The sequence below is a fragment of the Megascapheus bottae genome, chromosome 22 (genome assembly GCF_031878675.1).
Source record: "Megascapheus bottae isolate mThoBot1 chromosome 22, mThoBot2.hap1, whole genome shotgun sequence".
In the NCBI taxonomy this organism is placed as follows: domain Eukaryota; kingdom Metazoa; phylum Chordata; class Mammalia; order Rodentia; family Geomyidae; genus Megascapheus; species Megascapheus bottae.
In genome coordinates, this window is record NC_143530.1 from 31416402 (window position 1) to 31442736 (window position 26335).

A 26335-nucleotide genomic window follows, 5' to 3' on the forward strand; every position below is an offset into this window, starting at 1 on the left:
AATCTCAGCTTTTAGGCTCCTTCAGACAATGCAGAATGCATCTTTTCTGGGGAATTCCACAATAAAATGACTGTTATTTATCATTACAAACCTCTTTATCATTTAGTCAATAAAAGGCCTCTTTCCCTCTCACTTTTTTTCCTGTGGCGTGTTCAGAGTCAGAAATCGGTATTAGTCTCTCCTGGCCTGAAGGCAGGAGATGTCAAAAGCTAAATCATGATCTACTCTGGCTTCCTGGCTAAATTGTGTATGAAGGCCTGAGGCAGAAAGGTACACATGCTCATTATTTGAAACTGAGATTTTTCTCACCCCACTTTGAGTTTTCTTTCTCTTTTCACTTTCTTCTCTTTTACATATTGAGACATATAAGACATAGCTCAGGATATATTATACAGGAAACAAGATAACAAGAGTTTTATATGTGCCTTCATATTTTTTATGATCAAGAAATAGCAAAAAAAAGTGTTTTTTTTAAAGGAAGAGTGCAATTGACCTTCTGGGCTTTTTGACCATGATGTGATTTATGGAAAAAAAGAGAGAGAGACAGAGAAAGAAAGGAAACAGAAAGGAAGAAAGAAAGAAAGAAAGAAAGAAAGAAAGAGAGAAAGAGAGAAAGAAAGAAAGAAAGAAAGAAAGAAAGAAAGAAAGAAAGAAAGAAAGAAAAACGAAAGGAAGGATGGAATAAAGGAAGGAAAAAGGAAAGAGATTGTCAGGCTCAGAGTTCAAGTTCCACAACCAGAAAAAAAAAGGAAAATGAAACAGACCAGAAGAAAGGAAGAAGGAGGGAAGGAAGGGAGGAAGGAAGGAAGGAAGCAACAGCCATAAAAGAGGAAGGAATGGCCGGAGGTTTGGCTTAGTGGGAGAATGCTTGCCTAGCATGCATAAAGCCCTGCTTTTTTATGCTTCCTCAGTACCACATACACAGAAAAAAAACAGAAGTGGCACCGTGGCCCTAGTGGTAGAGTGATAGCCTTGAGCAAAAAAAAATGCTCAAGGACAGTGGTTAGGCCTGAGTTCAAGCCCCAGGACTGGCAAAAAAAGAGGAAGGAGGCGAGGAAGGATGAAAAGGAGGAAGAGAAGTAAGAAAGGAAGGGAGGGAGGAAGGAAAGAAGGAAGGGAGAGAGGGGGGAAAAAGGAAAGAGGGAGGGAAAAAAGGAAGCAAGGTAAGAAGAAAGAAACAAGAGGAAAGGAAGGAGGAAGGAAGGAAGGAGGAAGGAAAAAAGAAGGGAAGGAAAAAAGGAGGGAAGGAAGGAAAAATGTTTATGATTGGGTATCAGTAATCAGACTTCAAGAAAGGTAGACTTTAATATGAGGATACAGTTTCACTTGTACCTGGAGGAAGTGGAGGATCTGCTATGAATGGGTAAAGTAGAATCCATTGCTTTGAATTCTTTGGGGAAGCTGTGCTCCCAGATTCCTGTATTGACCACAACTCTACAGGGGTGGCTGAGTTGTTTGAGGTTGAATCACAGAAGGCTGGATATCTTTGGATATAACGTGTTAGGGTCATTTATATGAATCTTCTGTCCTGACTATTCTCTGTGCTTCTCATTTTAACTACTAGGACACTGGTGATCATGGATCTCCTTTGCATTAAATTGCTCTGACTGTGTTGTCTCTCCTGGCTTTCTCTTGAATTAAATAAACACAGAACTCTCCATAGACTTGGGTTTACGGTGACCCCATTGCTTTGTTCATTCTGTGCATTTTTGGATGTGATGTCAGTAAAAGAGATCAGAGCTGCGAGTAAGGAAAGAGTATTAAGGGTGATGAGATTGGTCCAGGAAACACTTTGACATGCACTCATTTCCATTTCTCCCTTTGTGAATAGGCCAATCTGCAAAAGGAGACAAAAATTTCTTGGTATCTTCTGTTGGCAAAACATTCCAATCTCCCCTATATATCCAATTCATGGAGGAAATCACATTTAGAATAACAAATCTATATAATTTTTTTTACTTTTTTATCATCATTGTAAAGGTGATATATTGAAGACTTACAGTTCTATAAGTCAGGTGATGAGCACATTTCTTTTTGAACATTGTCATCTCTTCCCTTGTTTTCTCCCAGTTTTTCAGAAATCTGTACTGTTTTTTTTATTATGTTTAACTGTTGGGATGATATATGGAGGAGCTACAGTTACATTCTTCGGGTAGTGGGTACATTACTTCATGAACATTGATACCCCTTCCCATGATTTTCTCTCAATTTCCCTCCCGCACTACCTCTCAGTTATCTAGTTTTTCCCCTTCCCTTCCCTATTTAAAATAAACAAATAAATGTATATATAATATACCAGGTACTAAAGTGAGATACAGTAACAACATTAGTTAAACCATAAGGAGAAAAAGAGAGAAGATATAACTTCACATAGTACATTAAGAACAACAATCATAAAGATAAATCTCTTGTTTTCATATTCTGGAGCTCATTTTGCTTAGCCTCATCCTTTATGGCCATATGTACATAGCTTTTGAGCTATTGTGATCCTATGCTAGGATAATCCTAGATGCGAGGGAAACCATGGAGCCTATGGTCCTTTGTGTCATGCTTACTTCACTTAGTATGATTTTTTCCAAGTCTTTCCATTTCCTTACAAATGGCGTGATGTCATTCTTTCTGTTGGCAACCTAGAATTCAATTGTGTATAAGTACTACATCTTCTTGATCCAATCATCTACTGAGGGGCATTTGGGTTGGTTCCGTATCTTAGCTTTATTCTGTTCGCTGAAAATACTTGAGAAAGTTTCTAGTACAATATTCCTTTGGTAGAAGAAGAAAGTAAGGATTAAAATAACAAAGCAGACAACACCACCACCAATAACAGCACCAAACTGAGAACTTATTTAACTCCCATGTACCATGAAGCATTGGTATTTTGATTCCTTTCCATTTGCCTTGCTATGCACATTCTGTCGTGTACCTTTCCTTTCGTGCCCTGAGTTCAAGCCTCATGACTGAAAGAAAAAAGAAACTTTATAAAAGTTGGGTTGTAGCCAGGTATGGTGGCTCATGCCTGTAATCCTAGCTCTCAGGAGGCTGAGATTTGAGGATAAAGGCTCAAAGCCAGACCGGGCACAAAAGGACCCGAGACTCTTATCTCCAATTAACCTCTAGAAAATGGGAAGTGGGGCTTGGCTCACGGGTAGGGTGGTAGCCTTGAGCTGAAGAGCTCAGGGACAGTGGCCAGACTGAATTCAAACCCCTTAACCCACAAAAAGAAAAAGAAAAAACAGTTGTGTTGTTCAGAAAATAATAATACGAAAATGCTGTTACATATTCTGTACAAACATGATCTTTTTCCAAACAAGTTTTAAATAAAGTTATTTACTACTATGAATTCAGCACTCTACACAGCGGGTAACCGTACCTGTTTTTACTATTGGGCTAGTGTAAAATATTGGTGCTCCCTGTTTTTGCCTAGGAGAACATGAATAGATTAAAAGCATATGGAACCGGGCCTCAGTGACACCTTGTAATCATAGCTACTCAGGGAGATGAGCTCTGAGGACTGGTGTTCAAAGTTGGCCTGAGCAGGAAAGTCCACAAGACTCTTATCTACAGTGAACTAGCAAAAAGCCAGAAGGGGAGCAGTGGTACAAACGATAAAGCATGCGCATGAAGGAACAATGCCCAGTGCCTGAGTTTAAGCCACAATAACAGCAGAAGAAAGAAAGAGAGAAAGAAAGAAGAGAAAGAGAGAGAAGGAATGAAGGGACAAAAAAAACAAAGGAGGGAGGGTAAAAGCTATTAGGATTAAAAATGTTATATCAATTATCTTACAGCAAAGATGATTAATATCCTGTAGTACTAATTTTAAGAATTATCCCATTTTTCAGTAGACAGAGATATAAAGGCAAAAAGAGAATATTTACTTTCTAATGTAAGATGACCCAGGTTGATTATTTATTTTATGTATAATTTTTTTTTGCCAGTTCGGGGGCTTGAACTCAAGGCCTGAGCATTGTCTTTGGGCTTTTTCTTCAAGGCTAGAACTCTACCACTTGGGCCACAGCACCATTTCTGCTTTATATTTATATAGTATTGGGGAATCGAATCCAGGTCTTCATGCATGCTACACAAGCATTCTACCACTAGGCCAAACTCCCAGCACCCAGGTTGATTATTTAGAAAATAAACAGAACACAGCATAGTACTTAGATAACATTAGCAGAAATGTGTTTTCCATTATACCTCACTAAAATTACATGTTGTTTGCTTTTAAAATTTTTGACACACACACATACACACAATCACATAATACTGGGCTTCAAGCTCAGAACTTTGCATTTGTTAGCCAGGTGCTCTACTACATAAGACATGATCCAGCGCTTTTCCCTTCAGATATGTTATATGACAATTCATGTCTAGTTTACATGAAATTCTTATGGCTGTTTATTGACATAAATGTTAACAAATACTTATTTTATTATATTTATTATTATCTCCTTTTCAACACTCTATTTCCTATTAACATTTACATTATCTCTATTAATGAAATGTGTTTCTCTACCCAGGGATTTTTTTGGTGTCTTTTCTATAAAGTAAAATAAATTCTATTTTATCATATTTTCTTGTTTGTTTTATTTTAGCATATATTCATTTGATTATCCTGACCGTTTATTTCAAAAGTTGGGTATCCTCAGAGAAATTGCATTGTGATTCCAACCCTAATGCTTATGTAAAGATCTTAGTGACAGATTCGGGAAGTAATTTCAGCAAGAGGCCTTCCTTTCAATACTTTATCATCTTTTTAAATTCTTTTTCAATCTATACATCTTGCTGATAAAGAAATATAGAGTCCCTTTCTTCTTTCTGTGGGCTCAAGAAAAAGGAAAAAGTGACAACTTTAGAGATAATAGTAGGGTCGTCAGTGCTATTCCCCCTTTTATTAGCAAAAAGGAGATTCAGGGAAGGAAGGTTCCCGAGACCCATGGAGAGAATAAAGTTGACCCTAGATGGCATACTCCTGCTAATAACCCTGTTACTGCATGCACTCCAGCCTGAAGTTTGATCCATCACCCATTGGCTCTGACATTTCTTTGGGAACTAACTTCCTACCTCTGGCTTTTAGGATTTACAGCTGAACTTTATTTGCTGTTTTCTCCACAGTATTTTCCTTAGCTGAGCTCTGGAGTTGCATTTCTCCCTTTTGGATTTAGGCCCTTGGAGCATAAACACACATGAGGTGTCTGGGTGCAACTTGCTCAGGTGGCCTCCAGCTGCTTGTGTTTAGTTATCATCATGATTTTATTTAAAAAACCTTGTAGAGTTGTGTATCCTATGAAACAAGGAAAGCTTAAGGGTATGTGTAGGGTTGGGAAGAATCGGGATGAACGGACTCATATTGACCAAGATGTATTATACACACAAACTGACATGTTAAATTGTACTCAGTACAACTGCTTAAAAATAATAAAAATAAAATTTAGAAAAGAAAGAACAAAGAACCAGGAGCTGAATTTCTTAAACCCGCTGGGAGCTGAAACACTGAAATCAATTTAAGAGTATACATAGATTTTTTTTTTAATTTTTTAAGTTTTAAAATTTTTACTTTTATTTTTTGTCAGTCCTGGGGCTTGAACTCAGGGCCTGAGTACTGTCCTTGGGCTTTCTCAAGGCTAGAGCTCTCCACTTCAGCCACAGCACCACTTCCGGCTTTTTCTGTGTATGTGGTACTGAAGGCTTGAACCTGGGTCTTCATGCATGCTAGGCAAGCACTCTACCACTAGGTCAAACTGACTCTAGAATATGTAGATTTTTTGTACCAGCCACTCATAAGTGGACAAATACCAATGGAGAACTGTGAAGCTTTAGCTTCTACTGTTTGAATTGATTTTGGAGTTCTTTTGACACAGTATGCAAGCGCAGTATGCAGTGATTCTTCTGGTTTCTAAAGGTAACTGTCTCAAACTGTTCAGATAATAAGGCTGCTTTTATTTCAACTTCTTCAATGACATGCTCACCTCTACTCTTTGACAAGCCAGGGTAAATTCTAACTATGCATCGCTGTGTAACGTGTTTGAAAGAGCACTAGCCTGGGAGTCTAGCTCATCCCTTCACATGAACTATCATGCCCCAGTGTCCAAAATGGGAAGAGTTTCATTGAAAATCCCTCTTTGAGCTACAAGTAGAGCTGAATGATGGACAGCATGGAGGTAGGAGAGGATGCAACAAGTGACACTGGGAAAATGCAGTGTACTTCATAAGTTGACATATTGAATTGAAATCTCCTTTTTCAACTTCTTTTTCATTTGAATAAGCATCATTTTTATGGTCAGATGCATATAGCTATTGAGCCATTGTGATCCTCTCACAAGAATATCCTCCTCTGTGCTACTGTGCTCAACTTCTTAAAGATAATAAAAGGTCAGCTAAAAAAAAAAGAAAGAAAAGAAAATGTGATTAGCAGGTAGGAAAGAGGAAGTTCTGGGTTTGATACTGGCACCAAAACAAAACACAGAAGACAAAACCTGTCCTTTACATCTTCTACATGTCTAGAGAATAGTATACTAAATCAAATAGTATTGGGATCATACTACCCTTAGATATTACTTTTTAAAGTGGTGGTTATTTTACAAAAAACTCAAAGTTGAGCTGTGGCACAAATGACAGTGACAGTCCTGAATGAAAATGTCTGAGGCGGCACCTAGACCCTGAATTCAAGCCCAAGAGACAGCACACAACATATACAAAATGGCAATCCTAAGGCAAGTGATAATGTAGAGGAAATAACAAAACTAGAAAGTCCACATCTGGCAAACACTGCAGAAATGTTGGATTCAGATCACACAACATCGAATGAATGTACAATTAGCATATTAATTTTGATGAGAAAATAATATATATCAAAGTATTTCTCCAGAAGATGCTTATGCGTAACAAAGAAATGAATAACTTTACCCTGGAGGTAACTGGTAGGGACCACCTTAATCAAGTAACACTTAAGTCACCAGGAATTGGAAAATTCTCTATATGATGCACTAACGAAGATATGTTGCTTATTTAATTCTGAAAAAATATGAATAATCTGGATTTAATCAAGGAGAAACATTAGATGATTTCCAAATGAGGCCACTCAGCAAAACCATTGGCCAATGGTCTTCCAAAATGTCTGGTATTACAAGATTAAGATTGTCTGAAGATCTTTCTAGATTAGAGGAAACTAAAGAAACATGAAAACATGTGATTCTGCCTCAAATGTAACATCACAGATTTTTATTTGGGTGACAGGACACTAATGAAATAATTGCTCATTGTAGTAATGATTATATATTTTATTATAGTATAGTTATGCAAAAATCACATTATTATTCTCATGTGTATGCATATATATATGTGCACATGCACAAAGACACATATATATACATACATACATATATAAATACATACCTGAAGCCATATACACATAGATACTCCTCTGCTTATGATGGTGTCCCATTCTGAAAAATCATCATAAATTGAAAGTAAAATACTGCAAATAGAAAAAGCATTTAAGATATCCAGCCTATTCAACATCACAGTTTAGCCTAGTTACTGTTCCTTATATGTGCTTAGAACACATTTTATGTTAAAAAAATATTTTAACACAAAGTCTTTTGTATAATAACTTGCTGGAAATCTCCTGTGGATTGTCAAGAAATTTCATATGTAAATAATTGTGGCAAGGTGGAAGACCTGGAATGTCAGCCATTCTCCCACCCCCTTCTAATGATGGCATGGCTGCATGGGAGCCAAGGGTCACTGCCACTGCCTGGTGTCACAAGAAATCTCCCACATGTGGCCAGGCAAGGGATTGAGGAAAATACAATGCGCATTATTTTTGTACCCTGGTAAAGGTGAAACATTGTAATGGTAATGGTAAGTTAAAGACTATATACAGAAATACACATAGATGTGTATAGAGGAGAATAAATAGAAAACATAAAAATACAAAAACATTATTGAAATAATTCTAAGCCTATTTGAAAATCATTACAATTGTTATGTTTTTATGTATTTTATGGAAAATATATTGGTTACATATATAGGAATAAATGTATCTATAACATATAGGTATATACATATATAATTTTGTATTTTTTTGGTTGCCCTGCTTCAACTAATTTCAAGGAAATATAAGAGTTATATAGGAATACATTGCATAAAATCATTTCACTCTAATTTTATAGTTGAAATGTGTATCTTATAAGTAAATGTAAATAATAATGTTCAATGGTTGTGTTTATTGTTTTCTTTGTATATGTCAGTAATTATTTTCTCCTCCTCCTCCTCCTCCTCCTCCTCCTCCTCCTCCTCCTCCTCCTCCTCTTCCTCCTCCTTCTCTTCTTCCTCCTCCTCCTCCTCTTCCATCTCTTCTTTTATGTTGGTCCTAGGCTTGAACTCATGGGTCTGGGTGATGTCCCTGAACTTTTTTTTTTCCAAGGCTAGTGCTCTACCATTTGGGCCACACTTCCACTTCTGGTAGCTCAGGCTACTTTCAAACTGTGATCTTCATATCTCAGCCTCCCAAGTAGTTAGGATTAGTTAGGATTAGAGGTATGAGCCACCAGAGCCTGAAAGATTTTCAATGTAATACCCTCAATATTCCAATGTCATTCTTTAAAGAAATAGAAGAGGCAATCCAAAATTTCATATGGAATAATAAAAGACCCAGTACAGCAAAAATCAATTCTTAGCAGAAAGAACAGCACAGGAGGAATTTCAATACCAAACTTTAGCCTCTATTACAGAGCTATAGTGACCAAAAAAGCTTGGTTCTGGAACAACAACAGGCCTGAAGACCAATGGAATAGAACTGAAGACCCAGATATTAACCCACACACCTATGGCCACCTAATCTTTGATAAGGGAGCCAAAAAAATAGAATGGAAGAAAGCCTCTTCAACAAATGGTGCTGGCAGAACTGTTTAATCACCTGCAGAAAACTAAAGTTGGATCCTTCTTTGTCACCCTGCACCAGGATTAACTCCAAATGGATCAAAGACCTCGAGGTAAAAGTAGATACAATGAAAACTTAACAAGAAGGAATAAGAGATACACTAGGTCCCCTTGGCACAGGTCGAAACTTTCTTAATAAGGACCAAGAAACACAATAGATCAAAGAAAGTCTAGATAAGTGGGACTGTATTAAACTGCAGAGCTTCTGTATGGCAAAGGACAAATTAACTAAATTATTATAATTTTATAGATATAAAGTTTTTACCAAGTTTGTTGCAAATAGCCAAATATTCTCAATTTTGCAGCTGTGTGTTTAGAGCCTAGCCATTTGAACTACTTAGTTTTATTTTTGTTTTTTTGTTTTTTCTCTTTATTTAAAGCAAATAGGATAAGTGTATACAAACATTATACAAATACAGGATACAAATAGTGTCCCCTTGGCTCGGAGTTTGGCCTAGTGGTAGAGTGCTTGCCTAGTATGCACGAAGACCAGGGTTCAATTCCTCAGTACTACATATACATAGAAAAAAGCCAGAAGTAGTGCTGTAGTTCAAGGGTTTTGTCCTAACAACTTAATTTCTCATATCAAAAGAACAACAACAACAAACAGAAAACTGACACAAAAGCTAGTAAATGATGATGTCAGTAAAATTCTCAAAGAAACTTTGTGTTCTTGTGTGCTTGTGTGGCCTGTGTAGGTAGCTAGGGAGTGTGTGCTTTGTGGGTGTGTGCTTCTTTTGAATCTTTAAACCTAGATCAGGTCCTGTGTATTAGTATCAAGGTTGGTGAATGAGATTCGAGATGAATGTCTTTCCAAAATGACCATAGTCTTCTCCTGGTTATTTATGGGTTCCCAGTATATCTTGAACACCCTATGCTGGATGCACTGATGAATTAATAAATGCCACATTAGCCAGAATCAGGAGGCAAGGCATTGGAGAGAGAAGACTTTGAAACTAAGAAATAAGGATCAAAGAGAAAGGCAGGTAAAGTGACAAAGAGAATGTTGACATTTTTGCCCACAGCCAACTCTACTCTTGGATTTTAACAAGATTTTCTTTTACTGCCCAAATTCCTAGGATTCTATTTCTAATATTTTTGTTTTGTGTAAATAGTTCCCACTTGGGAGAGGGATGAAATTCACTTGAATAACAATGAAGAGACTTTAATAGAAGATAGTTCAGGGGAGGCTTTAGTCTGTAATTTATTTACTCTCCCCTGGGATCATCCTTATAAATTATTCCATATCTCCACTGTCCTTTTTATAATGTAACTTTTGTCAAAATACACACTTTTATAAACTCCCTTGATTTCCATCTCCATCAATTTATTTTTATCAAGCCAAAGCTGATGTGCAGATTTTTATCCACAGCTTTGTGATGAGCAACTGCCACCACGCACATGGAACAAATATTGTTTGGCCTTACAAGAATACTCTATTGTTGAGGTCACTGGACCTGATACTGAGAAAGGAAACAAATCATAAACCTTAGAAGCAAACAGGCAAGTCTTTTTCCTGTAACAAAGTTTTCTCTTTTATCTAGTAAATCTTGCCTGTGATACCCAGGCTGGCTTCCAATCTAAAGCTTTAGTCTTAGCCAACTGAGTAGATTGGGTTACAGGTCTGAACCACTGATGCCTGGCTCAGAGATGGCCTTTAAAGAACTGATGGACTAGGAAAATCTAAGATCTAGCATTTTGAGGAGCTAAGAAACAGCAATGATGGGAGAACTCCATGGTTAACAGTTACTGTGTGTTTGCTGTGTTCTGGATAGTTTTCTGAACACTGTGAATTTAATATCTAGTTAATACTATTAGAGATATAGTATCATCTCTAGTGCTTATTGCTCAATGGATTCATATGGAACTTACACAACTTATTGAATAATACACAGATGGAAATGGATAGTGCAGGTTGCAACCCAACATGGCTCCAAGACTTGTTTTTAAACTACAGGAATTGATTTCTTTAAATTATCTACAAGGATTTTAGGGAGAAATGAATAACAGTACAATGTAAACCAAAATAACACTAGTTACTTTATTTTAATTTTTAAAGGATGTACCTTCCATGTATCAAGAAGGCTTAAGATTAAATAGTATATAACTAGATTATTTATAGACACACTTACTTTAAAGTATGAATTCAATTGACACCGTGAGCTATTCTATATGTTAGCTCTCTTTTCAATAATACAATCCTTATCAAACAAATATAAATAGTCCTTCGATAACAGTACATGCTCAGAATAAGTTTTATTATATAATTTCTGTTTTCATATCAAATGATTCCTTTGTTCAAACTCTGAAAATGCACTTTAAGAGGAAATCTCAGGGCTCCCGGTAGGCAATAACTTATATTAGAATGAATGATAGTCTGGAAGTCAAGAACTTTGAGTTCACCTGGCTTTCCCATTGAAGAATTTGTAAAGACAACTGCCTACTGGGAAGATTCACATGGAACTTCTACAAACACCCAAATTCATAAAGTGCAAGTGTCCACCACCCAGCTTTGTGTATTTTTTTCTGTTTCTTGTAGTACCTGGCTCCATCTTCTACCTAATCACACATGATAATTCTTGAATCCTACTAACATTATGTCCGCATATTTATTTTTCCCACCATAATCAAGCTGGTTTATTCAAAGAATTCAAGGTTGGTTCAACATAGGCAAATCAATAATAAAGTACATAAACAAAATAAAAATAATTACACATGAGCACCTCAATAGATACAGAGAAAGCTCCTGATATGATTCGAAATCCTTCATAGTAATATCTCTGAAGAAACAAAGGACAAAAGGAATATATCCCAACACAATGAAGATAGCATGTAATAAATAAAGATATAGCCAAAATCATACTAAAAGTGGAAAAACTGAAACCATTTCCTCTGAAATCAGAAATGAGATAAAGTTTTCCCATGCAGCACAGGTGTTTTGAAATGGGAAGGCCAAAGAAAATGTCAGGCATGGTAGGGTAACAGAAAGCTTTCTTGTTAGAGCTCCTTAGTAGCAGCAAATAGCATAATAAAGACATCCATTCAAGTCATACAAGCAGAGAAGACTTCAGCCTATATAGCTTTAATATTTAATTCATCTCCATTTCAAATTTTACTGTTCTTATTCTGTGATTGGATGACTGTGCCCCGTCTTAACTAGACCTCATGGCTTCCAGCCAGACCTCCTCATATCTAACCTCCTTTCCAGGTCATTATGTCACAATCTTCCATGCTTCGGATAGCCATAGCCTGTTCATAGCCTACTGAAAGCCATTCAGTGGCTGCCATTGTTAAGGGTAAGCAAAGTGTGTTTGGGTTAAACCTTCCACTAGTAATTAAATGAGTTTATTACCTTTGCATTTAGACTGGTTTGATTAAAATACATGACCTGCCTCTGCCCCTTCTCAGCTAGGCCGCTCATGCAATCACAAGAATGAAGGGATGCATTATTCTTATATTTGAGTTGAGAATAGTAATACTTCCTTTTCACACTTCTGTGAAGCATTAGACAGGACTTTGTAAAGTCATAGCATAGCACCTAGGAGCTCTACCAGAAGTTGAGAAAGACGAAAGACGGTGGTGACTGAGTTAATGGCATGTGTGCATGTGGGGATGTCAACAGCACAGCAACGCCACTGTCCCGAGGACAGTTGTGTGAGTCTAGAACTTACCAGCACAGACCCAATATTTGAGAATACTCAACTTAAAGGAGGAAAAGTTCATTTTTGGTGCATATTTTCTGAGCTATGACTCCAAGTTTAGCTGTTTGGTTGGGTCTATGGCTTTAGGCTTGTGGCAACACACCATGTTATTACAGAGAACACAGTAGAAAAGGCAGAGAGAGCGAGACAGAAAGAGAGAGAGAGAGAGAGAGAGAGAGAGAGAGAGAGAGAGGGGGGGGGGAGAGAGAGAGAGAGGGAGGGTGGGAGAGAGAGAAATCCAGAGACAGAGAAAGACAGAGAGAGAGTAAGAGAGAGAGAGAGAGAGAGAGAGAGAGAGAGAGAGAGAGAGAGAGAGAGAGAGAGAGAGAGAGAGAGAGAGAGAGAGAAGGAAGGGGGAAAGAATGTCCTCTTGTACTCATTTAAAGTAGCTATTTTGTCCTCAGTTTAAAAGGTATCTTGGCTGCAAGGGAGATTTCTTTTAATAGTAAGGTGATAAAGAGTTTACTCAACAAACAGAAAGTAGAGGCCACCCAGAAAGAATGAGCAGTGAGACATAGACAATGATTGTTCCATGACAGAGAATTTTTTTTTAATATTAGTTTGGTAAAATAGAGAGTTCCATATGAATCTAAGTATATGCCTGTTAAACACATAAAAGAAGATAAAAGGAAAGACATTGGTGAGGAATGCAGATATGTGACCACGAGCCTTCCCCACCCCTGGCCCTTTCTGGCTTCCTTCTGCAGGATGAGAGGTCCCTGGACAATGAAGCTGGTTAAGTGACTGGGGACTCCTCTGGGCATCGAAGAATGCCTCAATGTTTTAATGTCTTAGGCCACCGTTGCCTTGCAGGACAAGAAAGACCCATAAAGATGACATGTTTGCTTGGCGGCTCCCTGTTGGGGCTCCAATGTATTACCTGGATCTAATTATCTCATCTCCAGCTGACAGAGGGGTTTCCATGGAACCTCTCCATCACGACTGCCTCAACCCAGCTTCCAGGGGGGCTGTCTAATAGCTTGATATATTTTTGGATCCCCTGCTCATTGGATGAACAAGCTGAAGCAAATCATGTATTGACCTCAAAGCATTTATAAACTGTAGAACATTATATTCTCATCAGAGCCATAGGGGCAGTAAACTATAGTTTCTCTGCTGTGAAGCACGGTTTGGTTATGCAGTGAGTTACTGGGGTTGTACCTAAACAATAATACATCATTTGTGGCACATGTCGCCTTCTTTATTGAAAGGCAAAACAAAGAGTTGAGGACAAAAATCATTACTTCTTTAGCAATTTTTCACAAAATGCTTTTCTTTTGTACTTGACACACAGATGGGACATTGTACAGAGAGGAAAATGATGTATGGCAGCGTGACAAATTTCATTTCCTTTCGAAAACCAGAATCAGAGGGATGCACAAATTTGGGCAAGTTGAGTTTCTTGGGTTTTATTTTTTTAAGCCTGTTTAAAAGTAGAGGGGATTTAAAGAGTCTCTCCAAGAAAACATTTGTATATTTTCATGGACTCATTGAGAATTAATTAAGTATGCTTAAGTGACAATATTTGATAACCATAATCTGTCTTGGTGAGTACTTTTGCATCCTCTTCAAAATGGTTAGCTTTTACTGAGGTTGCAAAGAACAAATGCAAAGCAGCTCCATTGGAAAGGAATGCAAGGTCTCACACAGGATCAGTGGTTCTGGGCCAAGCAGCATTCTCCTAGCCACAAATTAGGTAGAATAACACTGATGTCCTCATTTCTGTCCATTCTTCTTCCTTCTCCTTTTATTTTTTTTTGGGGGGGGTCTGGGTTTCAAAGCTTTTTCTGTCTGTTTCTGGATTGCTTAGGTCTTTCCTACACATGGTATTTCCAGATATAAGCAGGCTTAGAACTGGAGTGTGGGGTTCTCATGGTGTACAGGTCTACAAGGGCATTTTCTGTACCCCAGAATATGCACATCTGAAAAGAAAGAACTTCATTTTCTAACTGCTTCCCTGCTCCCAGAGCCTTTTTTTTCTCATTTGTACTTTACCAGATTCACTTGTAAATACCATGTTCATATTTTGTCAAGGTTTTTAATTCCTCATCTCATCATGTCCTGAATTGGTCTATAAGAAGTAAATAAGACATTTATATGTGTTTGAGATGTCATAAGGGGAACATAATTACATTGAGCAAAAGGTCTTGATTGCAGGACATGTTAAGACCTTCAATGTGTGCATGCGCCCTGGGGTCTTACAGATGTTTCTGAAATGTAGTCAATGAGACCTTCTTGGCTCAGAGAATCTCATGAGATTTATGTTCCAAAGAATAAATTTGGAAAATACTGCCAATCTCAGAAGAAATAAGACTGATGAAGAGGAATTCAGAGGCACTGCAGCAGGTTGGCTTTGACAGAAGAATTGAATGCTTTTCAAATGTCTCCGTATATGTGACTATGTACTATCCTCACAGAAAGTCCTGTACTTACAGGGGAGGGATTGTGTGATACTAAGAAATGAAAGGTGTGTATTAGAGAACTTATTATTTACCACCCCCATAAATGAACAATCACGCCTGGACATTTGATACAAGTTTAAGTATGTATGGTATTCAGACTCTTGTGATTTCCCTTTTATTTAAAAAAATGTCGTCAGTGTCGTAGATGATTAAGTAATTCAACTTAGGATAAAGTAACATCTCTGAGTGAAAAAAAAAGTTAGGGAGAGCTCAAGGCCCTGGGTTCAAGCCCCTGTACATTACAAGGGAAAGAAGAAAACAACTATCTTTATAATCACCAGCACAAATCCTGGGTTATTCTGTGCTTATCCATGTCTAACTGCTTCTCTTGGTAAGTAGTTGAGCTATAAATTGAAGATTTCCTATTTTGGAGTCATGTACTCTTTTGCTATTTCTGATAAAAACCACATTTCCATTCTCTAAACATGGAAACTAAACTTTCCCCTATGGCTACCAGGGCTTCAAGAATCACCAGAGATATCTCCTGGATGTCGAAAAGCACCATGGGTGGATCTCTTAATGTGACATCTGTAAGTCTAAGTTCCATCTTTCTTTCCCCGGCCAAACCATGCATATCTCCTGCTGAAGTGTCTTTTTTAGCCCCCCAAATTCCTGGCAACCTCAAAACTGAATCTCCAACCTATGAAGTCTTAGTTACAAAGATTGGTTAAACCCACAAAGGAGATTCTGTTAGACCTCTACTTTGGAAAATATAGCAGTGGTTTTTTCACTTCTACAAAAATTATTTGCCATTTCTTCTGTGTAGTTAATGTTCAAAGTTAGAGACAAACCCCACCGGAGTTATAAACAATGAAAATGTGTTGCAACAGTTGGTACCAGTGAAGTATTTTCCTAAACCGTCAAAAGCAAATGAAATCGTCTATGCGTGGTGCAAAATACACTTCATGATTGTATTTGTGATCTGACAAAAAGAAAATTGTAAATATTTCATCAAAATGGAATTGATAAGATGTTTAAAACCATTGCTATCTGAGTCTCATTCCCCTTGGTGCTTTTTTTCCATGCACATTATTTTTTAGAACACTTAGAGAAGCATCACCAATTAGAAGGAAAATACAAAAATTCCCCAAATATTCCCTGATCCCACATATACCCAGCCTCCCCTGTTACAAATCATGCCACAAAAATGTATGGCTCACGCCATACAGGCTCATGCCTGTTGCTGTAGCTACTCAGGAGGCTGAGATTTGAGGACCACAGATCAAAGCCACCCCAGGTAGGAAAGTCCATGAGACTTTTTTTTTAAATCTCGAATTTAGCCCAAACAAGCTAGAAATGAAGGTGTGGCTCAAGTGATAGTGCTAACTCTGAAAATAAAAGGATCTCAGGGATAGTGCCAGGCAACTGAGTGTAAGCCCCAAGACACACACACACACACACACACACACACACACACATTTGTTATGGTCAGTAAACCTATATGACTGCCACTCAGGGTCTAAGTTAACCCTAGGGTCTATTTTTTAGTACAGCTGAGGATTTGGACAATGTATGAGGACATGTATCTACCACTGAAAGGCTTATATGGTATGATTTCACAGTATTAAAGCCCTCTAAGTCCTGCCTACTCACTCTCTCCTTCCTCCAACTCCTGTATAGTTTCCAATGATATGATCTTCTGGAAACAGATGTAGGAGCATCACAATACATCCATTTCAGATTGGCTTCTTTCATTTAATAACAGCCATGTGAGCTTCCTCCACATTTTCTCTTGTATTGATAAGGTATTCCATTTAACATTGAATAATACTCTTCTAATTCATTCTACCACCTGTATGCATCAGTTACCTACTCACCTACTGAAGCCTCTGTGTTACTTCTGACTTTGGTTAAATATATATATATATATATATATATATATATATATATATATATAGTTGCCAGACAGGTGTTAGTGGCTCAGATCTGTACTCCTAGCTACTTGTGAGGTAGACATCTTAAGGAGCTCAATTTGAAGCTGACCTGGTAGCAAAAATGTTCTAAAATAATCAGCAAAAAGCAGGTCTGGAGATATAGCTCAAGTGGTAGAGCTCCAGTTAAGCCAGTAAAGCAGAGTGAACCCAAAGTTCAAATCTTAGTAAGTACTGACATTAATAATAATCATAATAACAAGTAATGAAGTAGAGTTAATTGCAAAAAATAAAAAGGACCATGCTAACACTTTGTAGGACACATGTGCCTTTTTTTTATACTCCCAGCCTGTAAGTGATAGGATGGAGTTGTTTAACTTTCAAGATTTGTCCTAATTAGTCACTACAGTGTTGATTTTTCTTAACTAGAGTAAAAATACAATTTTTAAAATTATATTTTATTGTTGGGGTACTGTATAGAGGGGTTACAGTTACATTGGTCAGGTAATGTGTACATTACTTCTTGGACACTGATAGCCCTTTCTGCGTTTTTCTTCTACCTCCCCTCCCCCACCTTCCCAATTATCTTGCTTTTCTTTTTTCCCATCCCTATTTCAAATAAACAAATAAATGCATATACAATATACCAGGTACCAAAGTCAGATATGGTAATAATAGAACAAAAACAGAAGGGGAAAAAGACAAAAGGAATAATTTTACATAATACATTAAAAACAACAACCACAAAGATAGACCTCTTCTCAATTCTACTTTCATCTTTGTCGCATATATTCTAGATTACTGACATTGCTGTTGGCATTCCATTATTGATGAAAACAGAAGAGATGTCCTATTTAAAAATATATTTGGGGTTTACCATGATGCTATGTGCCAGTAATTCCAGAACACAGAAGACTGAGTCAGGAGACTGGGCTACATAATTAGATCTGTATCAAAAATCTAAACAGAAGTATACTTAGAGGAACTTCTAAAGAATGTGTTAGTGCTATATTTATCATGGTTAAACCACTTGTATTTATTATAAAATGAATGTTAAGAGGTTTGGTTTGGCGAGGAGACCTGACTTTTCACAAAGTAGAAAATACTTGTTTTAAAAAATATGTATCTATGACATACAAACTCTCAGCCTAATTTTAATTATGTTCTAAAATCTAAGTGCCAGTGATTGTATGTAAAAATTCCCTTCTTGAATACTTGTTTGTTAAACACATCATTTGAAATATGATGTAAAAATGAATGATAATAAATTCTTTAATAAAAAAATGGGAACCTCTTGCCTTATTTGTGGTCCTGCCAGTGAGCTCTTTATGGTTCAGTTTAAAAAAGTATGCTTATTATTACCTTGTGTATCAGTTAATAACAATTAAACCCATTAAGAATATAGCATTTATACAAGAGTGAATAATATTTTTACTATCACACTCAAAGCCACATTTCTTTGAATCGACATCTGCTCTGCATTAGGTTGCCTAGAAAAATCTCGTGCCCTGTTGACAGTGGAAGATGAAAACAAACAAACAGGAAAACTACAAGAGACATGGTATTAACATCAAAGCAAAATAACTGCGCTCTTGTTCTTTGGTATTTGAAAACATCTTTACTTTGACCCTAAACAAAAAATCCCTTCCTAGGGATTTTGATTTGAAGCGTGAGAGTCAAGGGAACCAAAGTTGAACAAGGAACTGTTTGAACAAATGAGCCCATTGACAATTGTAAAACTTCCTGTTTGGTTTGGGATAATTTGGAAATGGTACCCCAGATTTGTAGATTAAATGCATGCTTTTTGGTCATAAGGAAAAATACTCCATGGAAGGCAAATGGATCGTCACTGTACTTACAAAACTGCAACTGAACAGGGTGCCAGTGGCTCATGTTTGTAATTCTAGCTACTCAGGAGGCTGAGATTTGAGGATGGCAGTTTGAAGCCAGCCCTGGCAAGAATGTCTGTGAGATTTTTACCTCCAGTTAACCACTACAAAACAGGAAGTAGCACTATGGCTTAAAAGTGGTAGAGCACTAACCTTGAGCTGAAGAGCTCAGGGACAGCATCCTGGCCCAGAGTTCAAGCCCCACAACCAAAACCAAAACCAAAAGCAAAAACAAAAGCCTGCAACTGAAGGAGTTCAAGAATTTGAGATTATTGTTGGGGGCCGAGTAACGTGAAGTCTAATAACTTTCTGCTGAGACAAGGCAAGGTGCAAGAGACAGGGCACAAGACTTGATTACGATTGGTTACAAATGTATTATTGTTTATCACTCTCTGCTGGGACCTAGAGTGAGGGTATATTAGCTGGAGGGACCTCCTCAGGAGGGGGTTTATTGGAGAGAGAGATTTTCCTGCCTTGATGAAGCTGCTTGGCGTCTCTGTTCGTGCTTCGGGGAAGGAAGGCTGAGTGCGGGAGGACAGAGGGCCCTCTGCTCTCGCAGCTTGGACTGGTCAGGGTGTGTCCCCCCCAACTAGTCCAGAGGGACTGGGGAAGAAGGACCCTGACAGATTATGGGGAATAAAGTCTATGTAGAACATGATTGAGTTTGGGATTATAAAGACATCATTTGGATTTACTTTATGATAATAAAGCTTAGAAATATTTTTGTTTCTCAGTGTTACTGACTTGGTTGTGTCCTAGTATTGAGTCTATACAAAATAAAAGAACTGTTTCACCATATAGAATTGCTGATTGGAGATTTGAGCATATTGCAGGGTTTGATTGTACTACAAAAATTGTATGTACTACTGTCTTGTATGTATTAATGTCTGATGCCTTGCCTTATGTCAGTTTTCTATGCCTTTGTTTACACTGATTTTAACTATCTCTGCTATGAGCCAGGCTGCATACTATATTTTGGATGGTATAGAATAAGCACACTACAAACCTGTGCTTCTCAGGAGATGGTATGTCAGAGGAGAAATCAATGAAAGATGGGGACAAATTACTAAAGAAAATACAATACAGGGCCAGGAGTTTGGCTTAGTGGTAGAGTGCTTTCCTAGCATTCACTAAGACCTGCGTTGGATTCCCTGGTACCACATACATAGAAAAAGCTGGAAGTGATGCTGTTGCTCAAGTGGAAAAGCTCTAACCTTGAGAAAGACCAAGGATGGTACTCAGGCCCTCAATTCAAACCCCAGGACTGGCAAAAAAAAAGAAAAAAGTAAAAAATACAATGCAACAAATTTTTTTTTCTTTCAAACCTGTATATGTAGGGATTTTTTCAGTCCATTTTATTTATCAACTTTATATTTCCACATCTACTGATTGAACTGTAAATATTTGCACATCCTTCTCTGGATGTGTGTGAAATATCTGTGCAGGTTTGCTACAAATGTGTGATTCTTAGGATCTACTAATTTCTAAGACAATTCTACTTTTTGATCCTCAGTTTTTCAACATCTCGTGTAAGAGAAATGAAGACAGTTAATAGGAAGGTGGTAGGGGACTTAGGTGTCTAGTTTATTCTTAACTTAATTTTATTTTTCGGTTGAAGACATCCAAGTTGGCCTGAAAATGTGGCTTAGTGATAGAGTGCTTGAATAGCTCTTGCTTGAAGCCTTGTGTTTGATTCCTTAGTACTGCATAAACAGAAACAGTTGGAAGTGGTACTGTGGCTTAAGGAGTAGAGAGTTGCCTTGAGCAAAAGAAGCTCAGGGACAGAGCCCATATACCCTGAGTTCAAATCTCAGGACTGTCAAAAAAGAAGCCATTCAAGGTTTCCTGAAGTTGAGAGGTGAGTCTCCACTAAAGATTTCAAAGTGAACAGTTTCAAGTGCCATCCAAGCTTCCTTTTTTTTCCCCCTCTTTGCTGAAATCTTACCACCCTAATGCCTCTGGGAGTTCTGCTGTAAGCATGGATTTAAGAGAACTTTTGACGACAGGAGCTGTGACAGAGTAGGGAGCCAGATGTGGAAAATGTCCAATGTCTTAGGGAAGACAGGACAGGATGTGGCACTGCAGTCACTTAGAAAGTCAGTGGCATTCTGTGTATTTTGTAACCTGCCCTTCCTAGATTTTTTTTCCATGGATCGACTAGCTAGTGAGCCAAACAAATAATTGAGTTGATGCCTTCTTACTGATGTTTGTAGTTCCCAATAAAGTGAGCATAAGAAGAGGGTAACTGAAGAGGAGGGAGAAGAAGGGAATGTTAACCGCCCCCTCCACCAAACAGTTACTGATACAGGATATCCTCTAAAAAATCCCCATACTCAGAGATATGGCTATCACTGAACTAACTGCACCAATCCTTTTGAATTTTCCAGCTCTGTATGAGAATCACTGACCTTGAAGTTCATTGAATCCAGGGTGCATTGGAGCTAAGCTTCAGTGGCTGTGTTTGTGTTGTTCAGAGAGGTGGATTCTGAGAATCTAACCAGCCACTAAAAGGGTGTGAGATGTTTTTTTTTTCTTTCATTTCAAATCTTCTCTAACTGAAGTTCATGGTTTGAAAATGAAAAAAGGTTATTTTACTCTGGTGTCTTGTGAAATAGTAAAAGAAGAGGATTTTATCTGTTAAGGCTGGTGCACAGCCACATACAAAGAAAAAGGTAGATACAAGTAGATGGAAGGTCAGCTAAATGAGAGAGCTCTAAATGTGAAAGATAGCTTACCTGTCTGTGTTAACCAGTTTCATGTTATTCACACATATGTGATGTGTCTGTGTAAATATGGATGTATGTGAACACATATACACCCAGCAGAGTTTCATCCCATGTATTCTGCTAAGTTATGCAATTCCTTATGAGTTAATGTTTAGGAATAGCTAAAATCTGTACAAGTGAGATTAAATCATAAACACTTAGATTTCATTCATAAAACCAATCTATCTCTCTTCATTTCTCTCACCTTTTTACCTTTGGTTCCTTTACAGCTCTTCTCTAGTTTTTGAATTTTATTGATTAAGCAGTTGTTCTGTGGCAGATACAAATGTATGATAATCAAATTTGGCTTTGCAGTCTACATATTAAGAAGATGTAGTAATTTTAACAATACTTGTTAAAGTAAGGTGCAATGCTTGTGATGTAATAATATGTTGATTAGCCGGTGCCAGTTGCAGCATTCAATGGGATAAAAATGCTCAAGAGGTTTGTCAACATAATGGAAGTAGAATAAGCCCCTTTCTGAAGCAATCCATTTTCCTTCATGCTACTTAAAAATAAAACAGAGTACAATTTTAAATTATGCACGTGGAAGCAATATTCTGTTGGCTGCTTAACATTCAGCAGGGATTTCTCTGATCCTCCTTGCCATCCCTGCTCTTACTCTGCAGTATGAGAAAACTCTGTTATTTACCCTGGGACACAGGTGACTGAACTTATAAAAATCACTACAAGACAAGATGTATTGAGGCCTGGCATGGAATGACAAATTCTGGTGAGGTTCACCAAGAAGAGACATATTGATTCTTAAATGATTAATAAGGAGAATATAATTGTATTTCATTAAGATGGATGGGATTTCATTTAGGCTGTCTTCTCCCTTTCCAGTTGAGATGAGAGAGGAAATCCAGTCATCATCAATAGCACCTCGTGTTAGCCTGCCATGGCAACAAGCCCATTGATTGAGTAATAGAACTTTCAGATGCACTTGCGGGTTTTTAAGGGGTCACTGGAAGCACAGAGAAGCTCTCCAAGGAAGCCCATTGAGTTTCTGGATATACAGAAAAAAATTAAATGGAAACGAACAATATGATTTTTCATTGGTTTCTCACAGAATCTAGATTTTTTTTAATAAATCCAAGCTTGGGGTATGAAATGATGGCTGCTTTATGCATCTGGTTATAGCTGTCAACGGAAAGGGGGCCATCAAGTCTTCAGAATGGCAGAGCACTTTGCCCTAGAATTTCCTTTATTAAGTTACAATGGTGCAAATAATAATGAGTTATGAAGGATTCTCACTTTTTTATATGACCTTTCAAATGGATGGTGATGTTAGGAGCTATTAACATTACCATTTTCCTGATGAGGCGGCTGAGATTTGGGTTAATGTTAGCTTTGAAATCATCAGTTTCAACCTGGTATCTATCATACACATATTAGTACATATTAATAACAAGAATATTTCTTCCAAGTCCAGAGAATGTCAGAAATCTTGGACCATAACAAGTCACAATTTGTCCTATACATATGCACCGATGGCCAAGTTTAACTTAAAAATTAGACACTATAAGGATTATCACAATAACTGATAATGAAACAGGAGTCAGCTCTCCATCTCAGAGATTAAAATATCTGAAGGAATCAATGTAAAGGAGGAGTTACTTGGATGTTTGGATTTATTTATGTATTTAAAGGATTTCTTTGGCTCTGGATTTCAGAGTGCTCAATCCATGCCATTTGTAGACTGCCTTGGGCCTGCACCAGACCAGTACATCATGGTAAGAGTGAGAAGAGCATGTTTGCAGGGTAGCCAAACAAGAGAACTGGGGGGTAGAGTCCCACAATCCCTTGCAAAGACTCACCCCTCATGGTACAACATCTTGCCATCAAGCCCCACTTCCTAAAAGTTCTGTCACCTCCCAATAGTGCCCAGAGTTGCCAACTAAGTTTGTCACATAGGAGTCTTTAAGGAACATTCACCGTCCAGTCTACAGTAAAAGCTTTTAACAGTAGAGCTCAATAAAAGCCATTTACAACTTAGGAATTTGTTCTAAATAGTGCTTTGGGATCACACTAGATTTAGGAAACGTTGGCAGAGGGGGAGGAGAGAACTACTGTACTCTGTTCTTATTTTAGTAATAGCTTATGATATTCTAGACAGGTCGGGTTTGGAGAAACCAATCTGAAGGCGACAATGAACAGGATTAGGTGTGTAGATTTTGGAGCCAGATTCTAGCTGGCTCTCCCACCTGAGTACTACTTAACACCTATGCTTCCATTTTCTCTTATGTCAAGTGGGCTTTGGGTAGAGCTGGCAAGGCACTGTTTTCCACACATGACTCAGGGTAAGCACTCAAGAAGTAGGAGCATATACCTTGATGTGAAGTCAACTTTGCCAGACAAACTGTCTCTGGCAGCCAGCAACCTTCCGAGCCAAGCTTCCCCATACCAACTAGGTCTCCACGATGGGTCAGGTGTCACCTTGTTGGGAAACATGCTCTGTGCATGGTGGGTGGAGTGCTGAGGGCATTTGTCAAATAGTGATGCAGACCATGTCACTGCCTGTTTGCAGACTCTGTTTTGTCATGACTGAAAGTGAAAAATGTTTTGTCATGACATGTGGTGACAGCTACATGTAAACTCCTCAGCTCAGTGTCATGGATGTGATTTTTCATAGATGTGAAATCAGACATTAGCTAGTTATAGTAATTATGCTGAAAATTAACTAGTGATACAAAGATCAACCAAATCCAAACTTCTATTTAATAAACAGTTACTCTAGAGCATTAATGTTTTGCATGTACTCAGTGATAGAACCATTAGCCAAATATCAAAATGATAGCAGACAGTGCAGAAGATACTTGAGAGTCTTTGATTCCTTGATTCCATGCCAAGGTGGAACTTCATGGCAATATTCAATGGATAAAATGCTGGTTTGGGGCTGTGGGTGGTAGAGTGCTTGCCTAGTATGCATGGAGACCAGGATTCAAATCCTTTGTAACACATACACAGGAAAAAGCTGGAAGTAGTGCTATGACTCAATTGGTAGAGCTCTAGCCCTGGGAAAGCCCAAGGACAATGCTTAGGCCCTGAGTTCAAGTCCCAGGACTGGCAAAAAATGCTCGCTGGACTAGTTTACCATAGAGTGCAATGTAATAGTAAGTATGAAAGTTTAAATGGTCAAGAGGCAGTGATCTCATATTGGTATAGTATCTCACCTTGTTATCTGATTTATTGAATTTATTTGTATTTGGATATTTGAAATTTGATAGGGAAGGGGGGAAAACCAAGACGGGTGGGGGGTGTGGGGGGGGAGGGATACGGGTACCAAGACATGTGAAAGGGTATCAATGTATGTGAATTAATGCACCTTCTATCTGGCAAATATCATGTAACCCTTTTACTAATTACAATAAAAAAAATTAAAAAAAGAGGCAGTATTACTAACATTGTTTAAAATTATGAAATAATTTAAAGTGAAAGAGAAAGAATAGGACAGCAAAAGAAAGCCTTTGTTTAAGAGGAAAATCAAGGCAAAATGACTGGATATTGAAGTCAAAAGGATCCCTCATTTTTCGTGTTACTCTGTGCTTATGAACCAACTCTCAGACTTGTTCTGAATGCATGCAACTGGATTCAGAATCAGGATGTGTGGGACCCCTGAATGGAGAAGCTGATGATTGATATATTTATAACTCACTTTGGAAACCACAGGCTTTTACCATGCCTCCTGGGTTATGAAGGAGGCAGATGCAGAGCTGGGCATTCTAAGACTTGCATATTGGTAGATGGACAAAGGTGATCCTTGGCAGGGAAGGGGCTTCTTAGTACCCACAATGATAGCCTGGCAGCTTGGCAGGTGTCTAAGGACCTCCTTCATAGCTCACTGAAACAGCAACACTGACGTGGCCTCCAGAGATGGGGAGAGATGGACGCAAGATGTTGTCAGGGAATGAAGGATACATCTCTGTCCAATTGTCTGGTCAAACAAAGACAAAAAGATTTCGCATTTGGCTCTTAGCTCCTAAGTTCAGAAGAGGAATTCACTTGTCAGGAAAGATGAGCTTGTCCAGGAAGGGAAGACTGTACCTGCATGAAATGTGAACTCATTTGTATAGAAGAGTGGGTCATGTTCCAAACTACAGAGCATTGTTTACATATGAGGCCATGGAAAGGGCACTTACTAATAAAGGTAAAATAAAGCTTAAATGGCACAAGAGTTTCCTTAGATTTCCAATGGTTCCTGTAAGGTAACGTTTTGACGATGTAAATGGAAATGAATCAGAACGCATGGATTAGATTTCCTTGAATAACATATTGGCTTTTGTATATTTTTTATTAAATTTTCATTTGCAATATCTTAAAGTAGGCTCCAGAAAAAGAAATTTAAAAGGAAGGAAGGAGAAGGAAAACCTGTAATCGGTTTCTAAGCATATGTTGTTTTATCCTCTTCTCAGTAACTAACACACATTTACAAAATTAAGCTAATATACGTGCTTACTATGCAGCTTTATACAGGGAACTCACTTGGAAGGCAAGATGGATTTCATTTGTAGTAGACAAAAAAATGGCTTCAGCATACGTTTTCACATACATTTTAAAACCATATGAATAGTCCTTCTATAGAAGAAATAGGTTTTGAAAAAATTCTTCAGACGGGAACATTTTTACATTATTTGCATGACAGGCTGAGAAATCATTTCAACTTGGACCCACATTTTGAGTGGTAAAATACATATTGCAATATTC